The 19,920-nt window shown below is 42.9% G+C and overlaps 1 protein-coding gene and 1 long non-coding RNA gene across 12 annotated transcripts in view; one reads left to right on the top strand and one right to left on the bottom strand.

Moving 5' to 3' along the window:
* MTCL1 (microtubule crosslinking factor 1) overlaps positions 1–2,701 on the bottom strand; it is a 101,764-nt gene extending 99,063 nt beyond the window's left edge. For 3 of the 11 annotated variants that reach the window (XM_083518466.1, XM_083518461.1, XM_083518470.1), the window contains exon 1: positions 843–1,548. The gene's annotated coding sequence lies outside the window, so the exon portion shown is untranslated. Of the gene's footprint in view, positions 1–842; positions 1,554–1,831 lie in introns of those variants that run through there. The other 8 variants (XM_083518460.1, XM_083518467.1, XM_083518463.1 and 5 more) reach the window with 4 other exon arrangements.
* LOC310714005 overlaps positions 1–19,920 on the top strand; it is a 206,989-nt gene that overhangs the window by 163,388 nt on the left and 23,681 nt on the right. The gene's annotated exons all lie outside the window — the stretch shown is intronic.

Raw genomic sequence — 19,920 nt, 5'->3', positions numbered from 1 at the left:
GAAAAGACTGGCATCCTCCTTCTCCAAGAGCCACACTCCCTTCCAGCCACACAAACATTTTTGGAAACGTCTCTACAGAACTGGTGTCTCTCTTGTGGAATTAAAGTGCCCTGATAGAAGAAGGAATGTCCAGCCCCCTTCGAGGGAGCTGCAAGGTTCTAATCTGGAACCCAGCACAGCAGCACCATTCTGAAGAGCCCACATGCCTAAATGGAAAGAAGAACCAACATAGAGTCTCGCTTAAAAGGCTAACTTTAAGGGGTCACAAGACTCTTTGGGTTGTTTTTGCTGCAGGGGACTTATACACCGCCACCCCTCTGAACGTAAAGAAGTTTGACATTACTGTGCTTCAACTGCAGGACACAAAACGAGCGCATATTTCTGCAGCCATGAGACATGGCGTTTGTATGTCTTTTATAAGAACACCCGTTAGCAGAAAAACTTCAGGAACCACCAAGTTGAACCCCGTTTGCTCTGGAGAAGATGGGGTGAAAGAGGGCATCCATATCTCTCCTCCTTGCTAGAAACTACTGCCTCTAGACCAGCACACCACTATCATTACAGCCTATAATAGCTCAAACTGGGAAGGAAACTTCCCAGCCGTCCAGTCCGGCTTGTCAATGCTCCTTGGCCCAAGGAATCCCCTCCCTCATTGCCAAGAAACTGCCCTTGTTCCAGATGGACGACCCCACCCCCCACCCCAGTCGGTGTCTGGAGTATCTGCTACTTTTGCGAAGTTGCCCCCAGGTCAGCCAAGCGCTGCCTTTCCTCGGCGCCTCCCCGCCTCCCTGACCCTCCGGCTGCCCCCTCAGGCCCTCCTCCTCCCTCTTCCTGCCCTTTACCTTGAGGTAATCGTTCTCGGAGCGCAGCTCTTCGATCTCCCTCAGCAGCTCCTCCTCATCGACCACCAGCTGCCTCTCGCAGGAGGGAAGCACCACCAGCGGGGCTTTGCCGCCCAGCCTCAGGCTCCCCGCAGGCGGCGCGCTTTTGGCGGGCGGCGCTTTCTCCGGGGCTCTCCCCCAGTTCGCCTCGTCGCCCGGCGGCTGCTCCACGTTGGCGGCTCCCGAGGGAGCCGGGGAGGCAGGTGGCGCTGCTGACGGCCCTTTGCTGGCGGCGTCCGAAGAAGGCAAGGCAGGCTGAGGGGCGACGCCTGGCCCCGGGAGCAGAGCAGAGGGCGCTGGCTGCGGCTGCTCGCGTTCCCGGTCGCTGGAGCCGGTGCCGGACTCCGCGTCGCTGCTGGCGGCCTGAGCCAGCCTCTGCTCGTCGGAGAGCGGCTCGGACGGGCAGTCGGACAGGTCGGAGCTGCTGTCCGTGTGGCTGATCCTGGCGCCGGGTCCGCTGCCCAGCCCGGCGGCCGGGACCAGGGAGCCCGGCGGGGCCAAGGAGGCGCATCGCTTGCCCTTCCTGCCTTTGCTGGGGTCGCCCCCGGGCTGCCTCCCGCCGGCCTTGGCGCCCGCCTGATCCTGGGCCCGGGCTGCCTTCTTGCTCGAGAGGGCAGATTTGGCGCTGCCCGCCTTGCCAGGCGCGCCGGCAGCGAGGCAAGCCGCCGCCGCCTTGGCGCCCTGGGCGCAGCTCCTCCGGGAGAGGCGGCTCTGCGTGGCCAGCAGCCCCGGCGAGTGCGGGCGGGCTCCCACCTGCGGGGACTGCGGCTTGCCGGAGAGGCTGGGGGATTTGGGGGGCACCGGCGGGGGCTTGGCGGAAGCTGCCCGGGCGTGGAGGTCCTTGAGGAAAGGTCTGGCCGGGGAAGGCGCTCGGTGGAGCCTCTTCTTCTCGGCGAAGGAGTGGTGCGGGCTCTGCGGCGACGGCGGCGGCTTCAGAGCCTCGCCGAGGCTGGTGCCGTTCAAAGTCTCCATGGTCCCGGCCGCCCGAGAAGACGCCGGGGAGGGGCGGACACTTGCGGCTCCTCGAGCCCTTGCCGAGCGCAGGAGTGTGAGTGGCGGAGGCGACAGTCCTCCCGGCAGAGCCCCGCAGCAACAGCGCCTTCCTCTAGTTTTCGCCTTTGCTCTCTCATCACTCCTGCTTCCACCTCGCCCACCACAAAGCTCACACTTTTTCCTCGGTCTGATTCAGCGAGACGGGCTACTCTCCTCCACCCCTCGGTCAGAAAACACAAACACACACAAAGCACAATCGGTGGCAATCTTCCTCTCCCCCCCCCCCCAGCTCTTTCCAATCCGCTCGATGCAGCTCACGGTAACGTTGCAGCCTGCAACATCGACTCCTTTTTCATTATGTCCGACGCAGACAAGTGTTTTCCGGATTCCTTCTCCGCTTCGCCAGCTTCGCAAACCGAGACCGTCATTCATTCATCATTCCCGAGCCACCCTCTCCTCGCCGTCCCTCGCTTTCGTCGCCACTGCACCTCCCGGTCTCCCCAAGCCAGCTCTTTGCTCCTCGCCTTAGCTCCTGAAATAGAGAAAACTGCAAACGCTGCTGTCTCCCGTACTGACGCTGCCCCTCTGTGCGCATGATCCTCCCCTTCTGTCACCCAGCCAAGCTGCTCTCAGCGCGAGCCACTTTTTCCTAGAGCTCTCTCTTTCTGCATGCGTATTTATTGAGGCTCCTCGGCCAGTTTCAGCCTATGATAAACCTGGATTGCGCGGAGGAGGGGGGCAAGAGATGATGGAAACTTAATTCTGTAGCCATTGGGGTGTATTGTTGCAACCTATACACTTTCCTAATGTTTATTCCTTGGCAAAAACAAGCCCTTTGGTGCTGGGGCTGCAGCCGCAGCAGCAATAGCAATAAATCTGTTCTGCTACCTCTGCTTGCCTGTAGCACAGGCTGGCATCAGAACAGGTTTTATTGCCCGGAAGATAAGCAACTCTTGTCCAGAGGATGAGCACTAAGAAAATCTCCAGTAGACTGATGTTGACTGCAATCCCCAAACTGATATCCTTTGCACTTAAACTTGATAAAGCTGTTTCGGTGAGCCAGAATGCCTAGAATTGCAAGTCAAATAGGTTTGGGCCTATTCATCATCATTTTTAGAACCATTAAAATATGAGAAACAGAATGGTTAAAAGCAGAACACAATACAAGATAATCAAATAATTTTTTTAAAAAGCCACCCTGCTCCAAAAATATGTCTAACCCCAAAAGGAAGGGGGGAAAGAACATTTTGGAATCCTATCGCTGTGATCTGAGCTAGGTAAGTAGACAACTTCCCCATTCATTTCCGTGGGACCTTCTCAACATACAGAGTTCCATGATGCACCAGAGTGTTCATAAACTGTGGTTCAGGATAACTATATGAAAATGAAAGAAACAAAGGATTACAACTAAGCTTTACTCAAAGTAGACCCATTTATATTAATGGGCCAATTTTAGATACGTTGGTTAACTTCAATGGGTCTACTCTGAATAGGATTCGCATTGGATGCAAACCATGGGGTGGTATTCAACTACATTTTACCCAGTGTAAACCCATTGAAATGAATGAGCATATCTATGGTCCATTAATTTCAAAAGACCTATTATCAGTGAAACTTAACTGAATACCACCCACCATTTTAATTTTTTTAAAAAAGGTTACATTAAGTGAGCATTGAAAATATTCCGTTAGTCATTGAGAGTATTCTTCTACCACTCTTATCAGGAATTCAGAAGGGTAGTTCATGCAAAGGGCTTCAAGCAAGAGATCTTTTAATTAAAACTAGGCCAGCCAATGAAAAATTCAAAAAGTTCGGGGAGGAGGGCAGAATCTTGCTGAATGTTGTTTATTATGGTAGAAAAGCTTCTTGCAAGTAAATAGTGAAAGCATAGGAAATAAGGTAAAAATGAAGGACAATACACTTCAAGCAATATAGTTCAGTTGTGGGCCTTTAGACAAGTGCCATAGTGGTCACAGTTCTTAAATGACAATGATTCTCATCTCTAATCCTTCACCCCCAGAGGCACACTCCATTGTCCCTTGAGGCAGGCGGATGCCAACAGCAACAACAACTATTCAATGGCACTTAATCATGATCAATATTTCTAGAACTGCCGCAGTAATTTATGCAATGTGTAGAAATAGGAAAAACAGAAGATGAGAGTCTTAATAGCACCTGATTAAGCTGGGAGATAAAAAAACCTCTATTATTACAAAGTCAAGGTGGTCTCATGAAAGATGATCCCCATCACCATCGTTGAAATGTGGGAGAATCTGATAATCTCACACAATACAGAGTGGGCTTATCATTGGATAACACCTTACTGAGGTCAATAGCTAATATGCTAGTGTCACTCAAATGTCATAAGACATGTTTGCACTGGGTCTTATATTGATACACAAATAATTTCACCAGCCTTGTTCCTACCTTTGGAAGGAGTCTTGTGGCTTGGCAGTTTGCAAATACAGTGGTACCTCGGGTTAAGAACTTAATTCGTTCTGGATGTCCATTCTTAACCCGAGGTACCACTTTAGCTAATGGGGCCTCCCGCTGCTGCTGCCGCGCCACCGCACAATTTCTGTTCTCATCCTGAAGTAAAGTTCTTAACCTGAGGTACTATTTCTGGGTTAGCGGAGTCTGTAACCTGAAGCGTCTATAACCTGAAGTGTCTGTAACCCGAGGTACCACTGTAGTGAAGTAAGTGTGTGGTATGGTTATTTGAAAAGAAAGAAAGAAAGAAAGAAAGAAAGAAAGAAAGAAAGAAAGAAAGAAAATAAATAAATAAATAAATAAATGTAAGATGCTTTGCCTGCTAGAATAAGTAGTACAAATGTGTTTCTGTTTGATTTTGTAGCACACTAGCAGGATATTATAGCCTAGGTAAATTGGCAGGACCGTACTATAGGCAGGGTGTGGTAGAATGTCTCCAGCAGCAGATTTTGGGGTACAGATTGCAAACATTCAAAATATCTATTCCCCTGTCTATCCCAGGAATGAGATCTCTAGGACAGCTAATAATCACAATAAAGTGAATCACAATAGCACTGGGACTCTATTCCAGTATAGCTGTGGTCAGCGGCGACATATCAGGCTTTGGAGGAGACTTTAAAGACTCATTTGTTTCATTCCCCTTTCCTGTGTATTTTTTTTCTTTTTTGGACCCGCTTTTTTGAACCTGTAGGAGCCTGTTGTGTCAGGATTGAACTATTGTTATGTACTGTATGTGGGAAGATTGTTATGTGCTGAAGATGGTTCAGAAGCTGCAATGGTGCAAAATGCTGGTGGACACTACTGTCTGGGCCACGTATTGCATTAGTTCTTAAAAACCTACACAGGGATACCTGTTTGCTTCTGAGTCCAACTGAAGATGCCCAGATTGACATAAAGTGCCCTAAACAATTTGGGCCCCGAACTTCCTCCCATATCCAGGGCAGGCCTATTGGCAGGTCCAGTTTCCTGCAAAGTTTGTGGGGTGGCAGTGCATGAGAGGGCATTCACAGATGATGAAACCCTCTCCCACCCTCATCGCACCTGGCTTCCTCATTATATACATTTTGATTCCAGGTCAGACCATTTTGCACAAGACTTTGGTGGTGGAAGATGAGATCAGAATATCCCTCCCATTTAATATATTTGTATTATATGCTTTACTTGTGATGAAATGTATGCCACCCACACTGGGGCCAGAGGCATTTGCCTACCCTTCACCAAGCAAGTCTTAGGGTGCAAAAATGGATTTAGGGCAGCACAAACAGTGCAGGGGCACTGGGCGTGCAGCTGAGGAGGGTGCCTTCTCCAAGCCCAGTAAGTGCTTGCCCAGCTTCAGGAAGGAGGCATGAGAGCTCTAGGACTCTGCCAGAGCCTCACACCTCCTTCACCAAGCCCAGCACCTGGTTTGCCCAGCTTAAGCTGGCACCACAAGGGCTGGGGGGAGGGTGTTAAATGTTGGCCTCACACAGGGTGGCATATTACCAAGGTCTGCCCCTGCTAGGGAGGGATACAACAATTTAATTCAGAATTAGAAATGGTTAAAATAAAGTGCAGTCAGATAAATAGGGTGGGCTCTGAATAAGCAGTACAGACAGCAACACAATTATGTAATTAAAACTGTTGAAACAGTTTTTTACCGTCCTATCAAAGAAAAAGAGGGTCAGATTTCCCGGGACAAGATGTTTCAACACCCAGTTGCCCGTGCCACCACTAAGAAGGCCCCCTCTTGAGTGCTCACCTACCACTGCCACCTGCTGGGAACAGGACAGAAAACAAAGCTCTCTCTAATGACTACAGTGCACCAGCCAGTTCATACAGAAGTAGATGATCCTTCAGGTACCCTGGTCCCAAACCATTTAGGGCTTTAAAATATAGTGCCAATACTTTGAATTGGGCCTGGAAATATATCAGGAACCAGCAACGGTGATTCAGTAGTGTGCAGCCAAGGTCAGGCTTTTGCTCTAAGCCTGCCTGTTGCATTCTGAACTAAGAGAAATTCCAATATACTTTTCAGAGTCAGCCCCATACGAAGCAGGTTTCAGTACTCCGTTGCATGTTAGCAAGGTCTTTCTTCTTTAGGAAATGATGCAGCTGGTACACCAGCCTTAGCTTTCCAAAAGCATGCCTTGCCCCAGCCACCACCTGTTTGTCTACGAACTTCAGCGTGTTAGCCAACACCCAATCATTCATGGATACTCAGGACCTCAACAGCTTCCCTGTAGTGAAATGAAAGCGAGAAAGAGAGTTGAGTATCATCTGCATATTGGTAACACAAAACCCCGATTCTCCAACTGACCTCTCCACGGGCCAGTGTTAAACAACATGGGGAACAAGGTGGATTCATGTGAGGATCTCATTGTGAAGAGGAGCTGCCCCTCACAACCATCTTCTGAAATCTACCTTCAGGAACTAAAGTCAGTCATATTTTTTATTACTATAGTTTTGCCACCATCAATTCTATTTGTACTTTCTGCTTCAGGCACCAAAATGTCCTGAACATCTCTAGTATGCACTTACTACACCTTTTCCTCCAAGGTGCTCTGGGTGAATGCATGGTTCTTTCACCCATAGTTCTTTCACCCTCACAACAACCCTGTGGGGGTAGGTTGGGCTAAGATGCACCTCTCTCTCTCTCACTTTCTCAGATAAGTAAGTTAGGGTTTGTTTTCAGCAAGGATTGTGCTTTTTTAATGCACCAGGGGTAATTAGTAGCTTTCTCCTGCTCCTGCCCTCTCCCAAAGCTTTAGGATGTGGTACATCATATCTAACAAACAAAGAGTATAACCAGAGTTAGGCTGAGAAAGAATGACTCATTCAAGACGAGCCATTGGGCCTCGTGGCTGAGCAAGGGTTTCGACCAGAGGGACAAGGCTTGTGAAGGGGATGCTAATGAATTCATTATGATTGTTAGACTTGGTAGCATCTGCATTGTTCTGCTGGTGTATGATTATGTGCATGTGTTATTCTTTAAAGCCTGTAAGTGCTAAACCATTCTGCAAAACAAAGGTTGGTGTTATTTTGTATGCAATAAAATGGGTCTCTGCAGTGCTTTGCAGGAACCGCTTAATCAAATCCCCAAAACAACACTTTGCATTTATTTGTTTGTGGAACATCTAAGGCAGGGGGGAGGTTGCTTAGTGACAGTCTCAGCTGTTACAATACCATTCAGAAGGCTTCCTAAGCCCCCCCCCCCCATCCCAGCTCAGTTCCATTTTTGCTTTCTGTTCACCACTGAGGAAAATATCTTATGAGACTATTACATTTTAAAGGAACTTGAATGTCCAGTAGATACCTAAAAGAGCATGCATTACTTTCTGTCCTGCACTCTTAGTATACTGGTCCACAGTCTGTAGCTATTAATGGTTACCATGGCTCCCGCCAAACCATGGCTCTCAAAGGAAGCATTTCACAATTTTACCATCTTCCCAGTGAGATGAAAAAAAGGAAGAAGCTTGCAGCAGTTAGAAAATATCATTTTTTCAGTAGGGAACCAACCAACACACCATAAAAGTCTTCTGGATATGATCCCAGACTGATGACAGTGGATGCTGGACTAAACACAGGAGAAATAGTGAGGGAATGTTACTTCCAGGTCAGTCATTAAAACTGAAAGGATGTTGTAATTCTATCTTTATAAGCAAGCAGGGAAGGAATTGGCACAAACAGGGATCTTATATTGCCCAAAAGACTCTTGCAATGAGGTCAAAGTTGGAACCAGGGAAAGAACAGGGGGAGTAACTACATCATTTTTTCCTTCAGTGGTACATACTGTATATATATATTATTTATTAAATTTCTATACCATCCTTTATTCCGTAGATCTCAGGGCAGTTCACAACATTAAAACACAAGATAAAAAACCCAACTAGTAATGTGGCATCCCTAATTATGAAAAATTGTGACTACTGCGAGCATAGTGGGAATTAGGTCCGTTTCTGGTTTCTGTGTGCATTGAACATTAACATTGTTTTTTACTGCAGGATTCTTCTGTGGATGCTTTAGAGAAAATATGGGTTGGTTTGCCATTTTGGAGGTTTACTGATCTTGCAGTCAGCTGATGGGCAGGTGAGAAAGAAGTGCTTTGCCAGCCCTGTGTTTGGCACTTCCCAAAGCACTGAGCATAAGGTTGGCAAAACCCTTTGTGCTGAGGAAAGGAAGTTTTCTTGCACGGACAAAAGTGTTTGCAGAACTGTTTAGTTGGCTACCACCTACACTGTCCAGAAGTAACAACATCTAAAGCAATTCACCTATAACTCCAGTTGTTTTATCCTGGTCTACTTCTGCCTTGACTTAGGTAAAAAAGAGAAGAGTCAAATGTATAAATCAGCCTATAAGAAAATTGTAATTAGAGAATTAAATCTGATATATGGAAACATTACAGTTTTTTAATAGAAATCTTCCTGGTTAGTTCATGACATGTCTGCTACTTGGTTATATTTGGAGTTTGTTATGGCTTCCAGACATAGAACCTGACAGTAACAGTGATACTCAAGACATGTCTTATCCTGCTCACTATCTCAGTTTCTACCAATCTTATACAAACATGACATCAGTATGAAATATAACAATAGATATTTGAAGAAGCAATTGTACTGATGATGATATATCAGAAATAGATTTTACATGATTTTTACATCTTATGTACAATATTATTTACATCAGTTTACATAAAAGCTCCCAAGTCCAGCTTTGATATATGTCTAATTTAAATGTCATACATAGGGATGATTTTAGCTACTCTTCTCTCAGAAGAATTGGCTGGGTATACTCTCAGGGTCACAGGCTGTGTTATTATGCATTCATATAAATTTTAATGCAATTGAAGCTCTGTTTAATGGTCCTTGACTAAAGCCCCTAGGAATGGCTAAAATGTAAACAACCATAACTGTAATTTAATCAGAGGGCAAACCCACTACCACCGCCATACGATTTCTGTGACCTACAAAGCAGCTAGTACCTACTTTTTTTCACTTTTTTCACTTTGAAGAAAGCAAGCTAACTATATTCCTTTGTTAAGTTGCTACTATACGTGACTTCAGGTTGCTGCCAGTTGACTGAAGGTTTTGTACTTCTTGATTAGCTTGCTTTAAGAAATTAAAGCGTAGTAATTTGCTATCAAAGAGGATACAATACTTTGCATGAATAAAAGACAAACATGCATTACACAGAATAATTTTACATATATTGATTAAAATTTAAAACGAGGCATACATTCCAGAGAATGAATTTAGACAACCTAGTCATCTATGGGTGCTGGCACATTTGGCAGCCTGTGTACACATAACCCTAATTTTTAAAACATTTGGCTGCTGCTGATTACTTTATGAATCACCTTATGCCCAGAGATCTCAAAGTAAATTGATAGATATAGAACTAACAACAATATTAAATAAGGCCCCCCTGAACCATGCTTTTAAAGCAGTATATTAACATTTGAAACAGTCATGGGCCATGGCTTTCCCTAAAGAATCCTGGGGAACTGTACTTGGCTACAGGTGCTGAGTGATGTCTGGCAACCCCTGTTTCCCTATTCTCCTCACAGAGCTACTGGGAAGATACTTTCAGCCTTTATACATATACAATTCTTATTCAGCATGTTTTGCCTGAGAGCAATGGCTTCATATATTTATTTGCAAATAACATATCTGAAATAAAACACTTCCATTTATAACAGATTGTCGTTGACAAACCAACGGAGACATATTGTGATCAACCGATAGCTTTGGAAGCAAGAAGAGAGTGTGTTAAGTAATTAATAGAGATGTTAAAAACATTCCCACCCCCCCATGGCACTGTATTCATGCTAGCATCATATTGTACCAGATGTGTAACATCTCATCTGTCACTGGGTGCCTGTTCAAGAGAGGGACTCTGGCCAATGTTCTGTTTTCCTAGGAAAAAGCTCTTGAGTTTTAATGAAATTGGTTTTGCTGCTTTAAAGGAAAAAACAGTCCCCCAGTATCCAAATATTCTCTATCACGTACAGAGGTCTGCTCACCACTGCAGATTCTTCAGATTAAGCAGTTCTGGCCAAATGCTGTTGGGTCACTTCAGTAGCAGTGAAGGTTTATTGTCCTGGGCTGGAAACTAAATTGCCCTAAATTCCCCTTTTCTTTTAACAACAGATCCCTTCCCATGGCTTGTATTCAATTTAGTGTTATGGTAACTAACTATCCTTTAAATACAAGGATTTATGCTTGCGCAATGACACTTTCTCCTACATAGGACATATAAGCCCATATAACAAGCTACTTTTGAAACTTCCCATGATTTTGAAATCAGTTCACACTGCATGTACATGAGGCTCCTTTGTCAGGAAGACAAGCCTAAAGCCCCCACCCTGTGGTGCTTAGAGAGCTAGTTTCAGAGTTTTTTTTTGATTCAGGCTTTGCTTCAGGCATCTACTCTTTTCCTACCTCCTTTCAGGAGGATATGGTTTCTGCTAGTAACCTTGCATTTGACTGTTTGATGCAATGCGGTGATTGCTGTGGTCTCCACGTGGGGTGAAAGTTTCACATGTGGCACAGCCTTGTACCTGTAAATAAGGATATAATACAACACTGGTTACCCATGTAACACCATAACTGTTGACATGGCCTTGGTATGCTAAGCTAACCCAATATGTCACAATTACACAGCACTGTGGATCAGCAATGTCATAACTGTGTAGCCATCATCGCCAGATGTGGCACACTGTTGATGTGTAAAGGTGTTGTGAAACACAGACTTGCGTGGAAGGGTTGGTAGTTGTGATGAGACAGGACTGGAGACAATTTAGAAATTTATAGAGAGAGACCATTATATCAGCACATACTTAGAAGCTAGTTTTCATGTTAAGATTACAACTGATATGTAGTATTAGTAGGATAAACTTTGGCCACTTGCCAAGAACAGCAAGCGGCCATTGTCACATCAGCACTAGTCACTTGGTGGGTTGTTGTAGTTTTGTGTCTCTCTAGCATTAAACTAGGATTGCTATTGTTACATTGAGGTACATTAAAGAGATGGTGCTTTTGTGTTTTTGCATGTTAAAAAGTTTAATACATGCATTAAAAGGTGCTTTTATAAATGACTTTTTAAAAGAAAGACATAAAGATGCTTATTGCTTAACAGAAGACAGAAGCTGTGATGTTTCTGGCAGCTAAAGATTCACAAGAAGGTGCCAAGATATGCAGAGTGAACATGCCGTGTGGTGAGGTATACATTATGGGTTGACATAATTCCAGCCTTTAATTCCACATCTAGCACTTCTGTAGGATGTTTTCAAAGCTGGCCTGAAGCAATTTTCTGTCTGAGGCAAAGGACTAGTTTGGTGGCCCCTTCCAATTCCACAAACAAAAGCCAGCTGGACTGGCAGCTGAATCAGACTTTAATACTGGTGACAGGATAGACATCTGAGGGCAGCAAGCTATCTTAAGGGCACAGAAGGCAAGCTATGCATGGCACACACCTTGTCACCATTCTCCACTACCAGCACCTGACACCTGAAGCATCTGTGTCACTTTGTCTAATGGCAGGGTCAGCCTGAAGCTGAGAGGATTTTAATTGTGCTTTGTTGTTCCATTCTGCTTTTAGAAACTGACTTGCCTTTTGTTTCTTCATGTGCAAATCTCCTTTGACATTTGTGTAGTTCAAAGAGCAGCCCCCCCATCACAAACTATATAGTAAATTTGCTTTCTAGAAAGTTCAACTTCAATGCTCCTTTTTACCTCAGGCACCACCTGTGCCATCAACAAACTGTAGTTCTCATGTCTTCAATATTTGTATAATGGTGACCAGCTTAGCTGGTTTCATTGCTCTTGTCAGTGAAGCTTTGGGGTGGAAGCAGCCGCTCCTGTAGTACCCTTTTCTAATGATATAGTTATTAATGTGGCCAAATCTCCTTTAATTTAGCAGTTTGTATTTCCAGGTGATCTGTAGCATTTCTTCAGCAGCTGAAGTGTATTCTTCAGTAGCTAAGATTCATTTGTGAGGTAAACATATGTCTGAAATGCCACAGGAGAGGAAAAATCTTGAGGAGATTCCAGATTCTTCTCTCCCTCCTGACCTCATTGCAGTGGGTAGAAAATAAACCAGAGGCTGGCATTTTGTTGCAGACAAACCAGTGTTCATAGCTGGTTCCCCCCCAACAAACTACAAGTGTTAAGTCAAGAACAAAAGTATCCCTATTCATTTATTGCAGATCTTTAGGAAAATGTTTAGGAGCAGAACCTTTAGGAGCTTGTATAAAATGTGTTTCTTCTACTCTTCCGGTAAAAACTAAATGCATGCAGTCTTAAATTAGTCTCTCAGGAGCGTTAAATGGGTCTCTCAGGCAGTGGATGACTGGATTGAAACCCATAAGAAATTGTAGTTACTAGATGGTGGTAAACTTTAAATGAACATATAATTATGGGAAAGCGAATAACAGCCTATAGTCTGGCCACTGATCAACTGATAACACCTACCTATTTATTCAAACTTATTTCAAGGTTAAGTTGGAAAATTTTCTCCAGCTTACACATGCAAATTATGAGGTAGGTGGGATGTTATTCCCAATGATGTGAAAAAAGAAAAAAAGATGAAAGGGTGTTAGCCGCTTCTCTCTTTAATTATTCATTTTTAGCACAGTTACTAATTGGTAGCAACACCTTTCCTTGCCACCTGCCACTTGCTCACAGAAAACATTTCTTCCTGGTTTTGCTGAGATGTGAAGTGTATCCCATTTCAGTTCTTTCTTGAGAGAACAATATTTCTCAGATATCTATTTTAAAAATTACTATTATGAAATTTAACACAATTTACAGACGTGTGCAGACACCACAACTATATGTGTAATATACAAGCCCTGCAAGAAAATATTCTAAAAAATAATCAGAAATGTATATGGTCTTTTCTCACACACAGCTTCTGTGAATCTTGGCTCCTTTAGAATTGGCCATAAGATAAATATTATTGTTTTAAAAAAAGAATTGGCCATAAGTGACTCACTCCAGCATAGTAGCCCTAAGGGAACAAATTTGGACTCCTTTGTTTGCCCCCTGAAAATAATTTATTGCAGTGGGTTTGCTTGCTATGTGTTGGTACTGTATCTTTAGTTGAGGCAGCCTAACTTCTGTTCAGTTCAGTTTTGGAGCAGCCAGAACTCCAGTCTTGTATAAACTTGACTAATAATCCTTTTGGGGAGATAAACTTACCTGACTGTTCCTTGTTTTGTTCACAGATGGAACAACATTGTTCTTTGCATAACATGCATATACACATGGTAATGGCTCAGTTAAATAATAATAATCAGTGCTTTTTTCTAAAAAGAATGTTTAGGAGTACTCTCATTTTGACTCAAGAAAATCACCATTTTATAGTTCAAATTGGGAAAAATAAATAGATGGACAAAAGTAAAAAGATTCACAAAATGTTTAGTGGTATGCATACCCCTGCGTCCCCCCAGAAAAAAAAGCACTGATAATAATAATTTTATTATTTGTACCCCGCCCGTCTGACTGGTTTGCCCCAGCCACTCTGGGTGGCTTCCAGCATATACAAAAAACATTAAACATTAAAAATTTCCCTACACAGTCTTTTAAATTAAGATTGTTCACACGTTTTATTCAAATTATAATGTGTCCTGTGTTTTTTAAAAAAATCAAATATATATATATATATACAGTCAAATCCATTATTCCATATGATGCAAATGGATTTATTTAAAATTCATAAAGAAAACACCAGCTAATGTGTTTGAGAAACATACTTTGAAAGTTATTTGGAGACATGATGTTCAACTGTGTTTGTGTAAAACTGTAGCACTATTATATACTGATGGTAACATAATATGTTGATATATAAAATTATGTCAAAGCATTGCTTAGTGGAAACAAGCAAGTTAGGAAAGTTTTTTTAAAATAAATCAACAGATTTCTCAGGCATCCCCCCCTTCCTTATTTAATGAAACCATTGTGGTTAACTACAGCTGTGTCTTCCAGCTCTGCTCTTAATATGGGCATGCAGTAATAAATAGGGAAGGGGAGTGGAGGAGCACATCAAATATTTACTTACATATGCTATGCAGCATGCTAGGCATAGACAGTTGGTGACATAGAAATGCACAGGCTCAAATCACTTGCCACATTAGGCCCCAGCTGTCAGACCTGGGACACACAGTTAAAGGCATAAGATTGTGGTCAGGTTCTCAGCCTGGATCTGAACGTTGGCAATATGAAATAATTGTTGGAAGGATGCCCCCACCCCTGCCCTGATGTCTGGTTAAATCTAGTAAGAGAAGTGGGCAGCAGGGAGAATGTTATCTTGAGAAATGATGCAAATATCATTACAAATTTGCATTTGGTACTTGCAGAAAATGTACATGATAGAGGGGCTCAAATTGTGCCTGAAACAGCTAAAGGAATAACCATCTAAATGTGCCTCTGCTGGCTGAATTTTTTGTTATTCGTTTTCCACCTTCTGCTTGTGAGCAGTGATTTTGTGAGAGACCATTCAAAAGTGAACATTAAGCTTGAGTTTCTCCTTTCAGAAACCCCCCTCCTCCTCTTCGTCTTTAAACAGCTTTAGATTCTATAATGTGGAGCTTCCCCTACTTTCCTGTATAGCACACAATAGACAAAGTGTCCTACATAATCAGTTCCACCAGATAATTCAGTGCTCTGTCTTTGTGAGTCACACTGCATGAAGAAACTAGAGCTGTTGACTGGAACTTATGCCTTTCTGTTACACAAGAGCTGAGTGAGGCTCTTCTCACTCGCAAAGAGCTAAATTCATGCTATCAGGGAACTAATACATGTATATCCATACAACATGCCTGTAGGACTACATTTGTAAGTGCATCCTGCTGTAGAATGTGGCATGCAATGACTGAAGGTGTGGTATGTAATGATTGCTTATTTTGTCACAAATCTGTTTAAATTGCTACATTTCCAAAACAGAGATGTTTTCATTTTAATATTTTGCCAAATATAGTACAGAGGATGTCCAGAGCAATGCTATTATGAGTGGTCAAGCACATAGGAAATCCTGCAGAGTTGCTGACAATACTGAGGTAAAGGGACCAAACAATAGCAAGAAGAGGCTGGTGTCTCTCTGTTTCATTATTCTACATAACAAATGTGAAGTTCTACACAGTCAATTTGCCACAAAGCTTATCAGAGCCCAGAACCTTATCAGAGACCCTCTTGGCTGTGAGTCCTGGAAAACCTGCTCCCAGCCTTGCAGGACATTTCCCACCTGGTTTGGGAGACTGGGAGACTGACTCCAGCTACAAAAACTGAGGCTGCTGAACAGATTATTGGGCTAGGATATTTTCTAGGGGTTTTAGTTGAGAGTGGAGGTTATTGTTGGTTTTTTTATCTTAATTTTGGACTTAGTTATTTATGTGGAAATTGTTCAGTTTGGTTGTGTACTTTTTGACATTTTGTTTAGTATTTATGAGTACATTTGTTATGCTTGTAGTCATGTAATTTTTTATATGTTGGAAGCAACATTGAGCATGGTTTTAACTTTGGAAAGGTGGCATACAAATAAAATGATGGTTGGATAATGGACTGAGAACCTATTTTCATTGATAGGGTTCAGATCTGGAATATAAGAAAAAAATATCCTTGACCATGTGTAGAGTGCCTTAACCAGATATCAAACATCTGGGATTAAATGGAATGAATTCTAAAACATCCAGTGTACAGTGTTGGCTCTTCTGGCTCTGGAAGAGGAGGAACAGTAAGAAGGGTTTGGAGAACAGAGCTTAGTGTGTCGTGCAACTTGCTCTTTGTCCTTTGAACTAACCTGCTGCCATCGGGTGTGATGGAGGACACATTCCTCTCACCAGTGTTAAAGTAAGATTTGACTGTCTCTCTGGTTGACTTCTGTATATGGAAAGGGAGCGGTTGCTGTCTTGTCCTTCACCACAAGCCGCAAACTATTATGGGCCTGCCCTGAGAACGTAACTTCAAAGCAAATGTGAAACCCATCATCTCTCGCTTTAAAATGTTTGCACTGTTTAATAGATGTGAGGACAGAAAGGATGTACAAGCAGCAGCCAAGAAACAGGAAGCCTAAGAAAGGAGGGTGGCATGAAGCAAGTGCCCAAGAAGGAAGGATTTTTTAAAATGGAGTAGTGACAAAAGATAAAGAGACAGCAAAAGCAAGAGGTTCTGGTGTATCCACCAGATTTCAAAAGCAATCAATGCTCATTGTGTGATGCGGTGACACCCACTGCCTTTAAAGAGGCTGTGGTGTGTATGTTCCTTCAAAAGTCTACCCTTGACCCAAACACCAATAGTCCTTTTGGGTGGAAGGTGGTGGAGAGGATTGCGGTGGACCAACTTCATGAGTTCTGGGTGACAGATTGTCTGGATCAACTTCAATCTGTGTTCAAGACTGAATTTGCTTTGGTTACACTTATGGATAGCCTTTATCAAGAGGAATATGACCCTGTTACTCTTACGTGATCTCTCAACAGCCTTTGATACTATTGACCGTGGTATCCTCCTGGATTGACTGTATGGGATGAGTATTGGAAGCACTGTGTTGCAGTGGTTCAATTCCTACCTGTGCAGTCAAGCCCAGGGAGTAGCATTGGGGGAGTGTTCTTTGGCTGTCAATTGTGCCAAAGGGCGCCATTTTATCCTCAATGTAACTGAACAGTCATTATAAGTTTAAAGAATACAGCCATCACTACATTGATGCCACACAGCTCTATTTGTCCATAACATCTGAATCAGGATGCTGTGCAAGTCATCCAAGACATTTTGGCACCTGAGGCAGACCCAAAAAAATGGTGCCCTCCCCTCATTGCCAAAAAAAGGGGGAGTGAATATCAACATCAGGAACAAGGGGAGGGAGAATAAAGATTGGCATTGGGGTCTGCTGCCCTGTGGATCCTGCTGGCTGAAGTGGCTGAAGTGGTCATTTCACCTTGCCTCATGGACCAGTACATGAATGCAGTGGTGGAGTAGATGAGGCCTAATAAACAGCATTTGAACCCTGAGAAGACAGAGGCTTTGTGAGTAGATAGTTCCTTGGTTTGGAAGATAAGACTGGTGCCTGTTTTGGATGGAGTTGTACTCTCTCTGAAGGAAGCAAGTATTGTAGCTGTATCTGGATCAGAATAACCTAGCCACTGTAATCAATGCATTGGTAACCTTGAGACTGGATTACTGCAGTTCAGCGTCTGCAGCAGCTAGACTGCTGATTGGGGCCCATAACTGACAGTATGTAATACCTCTGTTAAAACACCTTCACTGGCTGCCCATATGCTTCCAGAATAGGATCAAGGTTCTCTTATTAATATACAAGGCCCAGAGAAAATTGGGCCCAGGACACCTTAACTGCCTGGGTCCTTATATCCTAGCTCAATCATTGACATCATGAAGAGGACACGTTAGTTGTACCTGTGTTGCAGAGGTCTAAGTGGCTTCAGCTAAAATATTCTTCCAGCAGAGATTCTGCAAGCATTTTATCTATTTTTATCTATTGAAGACTTTTTTATGCTGAGAGGCCTATGTAGCTATTTAAACTTCCTTGACTAGACAGTCCTTTTAATTATTATTTTGCATTCTTTCTATGGTGTTTCATGTTTTAATCTATAGATTCACAGAAGAGTTGGAAGGGACCTCAAGGGTCATCTAGTGCAACTCCCTGCAATGCAGGAATCTTTTGCCCAAAATAGGGCTCAAAGCCGAACCCTGGGATTGAGTCTTATGCTCTATCCCATTATATTATATTATATTATATTATATTATATTATATTATATTATATTATATTATATTATATTATATTATATTATATTATATTATATTATATTATATTATATTTATAATTATATTATTATTATAAGCTATCCCAGGTGCTGTTGTACACTGCCTTAATATTTTATATGAGTTGGTATATAAATATATTTATAAGTAAATAAATCAGGCTTCAATCCTAGGCACATTTACTTAGTAGCCCCATTGAACAGGGCTTACTTTTAAATAAGCATGCATGGAACTCAACTGCAAAGCGTTTTTTTAAGCAATTAATGCCCATTAAACCCTAACTGATAACAATAGGAACTAGTGAATCGTCTCTTCCCTTGAAGGTCACAAGTATATATGCCTATAGTTGCACACCGACAAATGCAATAGTAGGAATTTCCCCCCTTTAGCTTGTTAAATTTGGTGATAGATTGTTTTTACAAAGAATTGTTTAGTCTTGCAATGCTGACACAAACTTAGGTAATTTCTCTGCTGCTTTACAAGTTTCTTACTTTTATTAGACTTTTCTTTCTTGTTCTCTGTGTGTCATGGATCAGGATGTCTTTATATTTCACCAAGAATAGGTTTTTTTAACTTAGGAAAGAATTTGCCACAACCTGCTAAACTGTGCATATGTACAAAGCCACAGCATTAATATTTTTATGACAACCATGAAGCTGAAGCAGAGGACATGCTGCTCTTAGAGGATTTTCCTAATCAAATATGCTTGAAATGTTATCTACTTTTATCTTCCAAAAATAGCAGTCCATTTCAGAGATGGTTGACCACGCTAAAATATAGCAAACCAGCTCAAATGGTGTGGGTTCATCGTTAGTGAGCTTTCCAGTCAGAGTTATCGATCGCAATTTCTAAAGTGCTTCCTGTTCTGCTATTTCAGGACTTCTCTGAGGGTTTTTTCCTTTCTTTTACTTGAAGCTGGGCCTTTGCCAGTTCCTGTCTCTGGTTTATATTAGTAGGATGCTGCCACAGTAAGCACCAAATAGACAAGTCCCTTCCTCCCACTTTTTTTTTTTTTTAAATGAAGGACCATGTTGTAGTAGTATCAGGGGCAGACATTGGTAATCTTTCATCATACGGCGCCTTGTGCAAGGCCAAAATTTGGCGTGCCCCCGAATGGATCTTCTAAATTTTGCACCCCCTCAGCTCAGTGCTCTGTGAGGGGGAACTAAATCCAGTGCTGCTGAAGCCATCATGTCTGCAATGTGGTGTCTTCTGGAGCTTCTTCCAGGCACGGAATGGTTGGCAAATATTGTCCTCTACTGATAATGGCTTTTCACCAAGAACACATTAATCAAGTACTCCAGTGTCTGCATCATATCCTCCAGTGCCTTTGAGGCAAAATCCACAACACCAATTTCAACCTATAACACCCTAAACAGTTTTGAGTCCTACATATCTTCAAGTTCACCCTTCTGTTCACAACCTCTTAAGGCCAATCAGCTCCCTGTATGTAAATAACTTCTCTTCCCCCACGCCCTTGTAGAAATTTGCTTTTTGGAAACTCCATCAATGAAGAAGCCTGAACATATTTGAAAATCATTGCACCTATGGAGGCATAGCTTAGGGGAGGCATGTCTGGTCTGTTCCAGGCAGGCTCCAAGGACAGGTTTCCTGACATAGTGAGCAACTGTCCCAGTATCCTGCTATACTTTGCTTACTTACCTCCCAGTCCAGTGACATTCCATCTTCAAAGAGGTACAGCTTTCACCATGGGTGACGGAAGACAGGCAAGCTGAAGACAACACTTCACTTTGACCTTGACTTCATACACTTAACTTTGCTATTTTGCCCTGGTTTAGGGTTTGAAAAA

Source organism: Podarcis liolepis (genome assembly GCF_965112155.1).
Source record: "Podarcis liolepis genome assembly, chromosome: 8".
NCBI classification, from domain to species: domain Eukaryota; kingdom Metazoa; phylum Chordata; class Lepidosauria; order Squamata; family Lacertidae; genus Podarcis; species Podarcis liolepis.
Note: the sequence above shows the minus strand (reverse complement) of the source record. Positions and strands in the feature narration are given on the sequence as shown.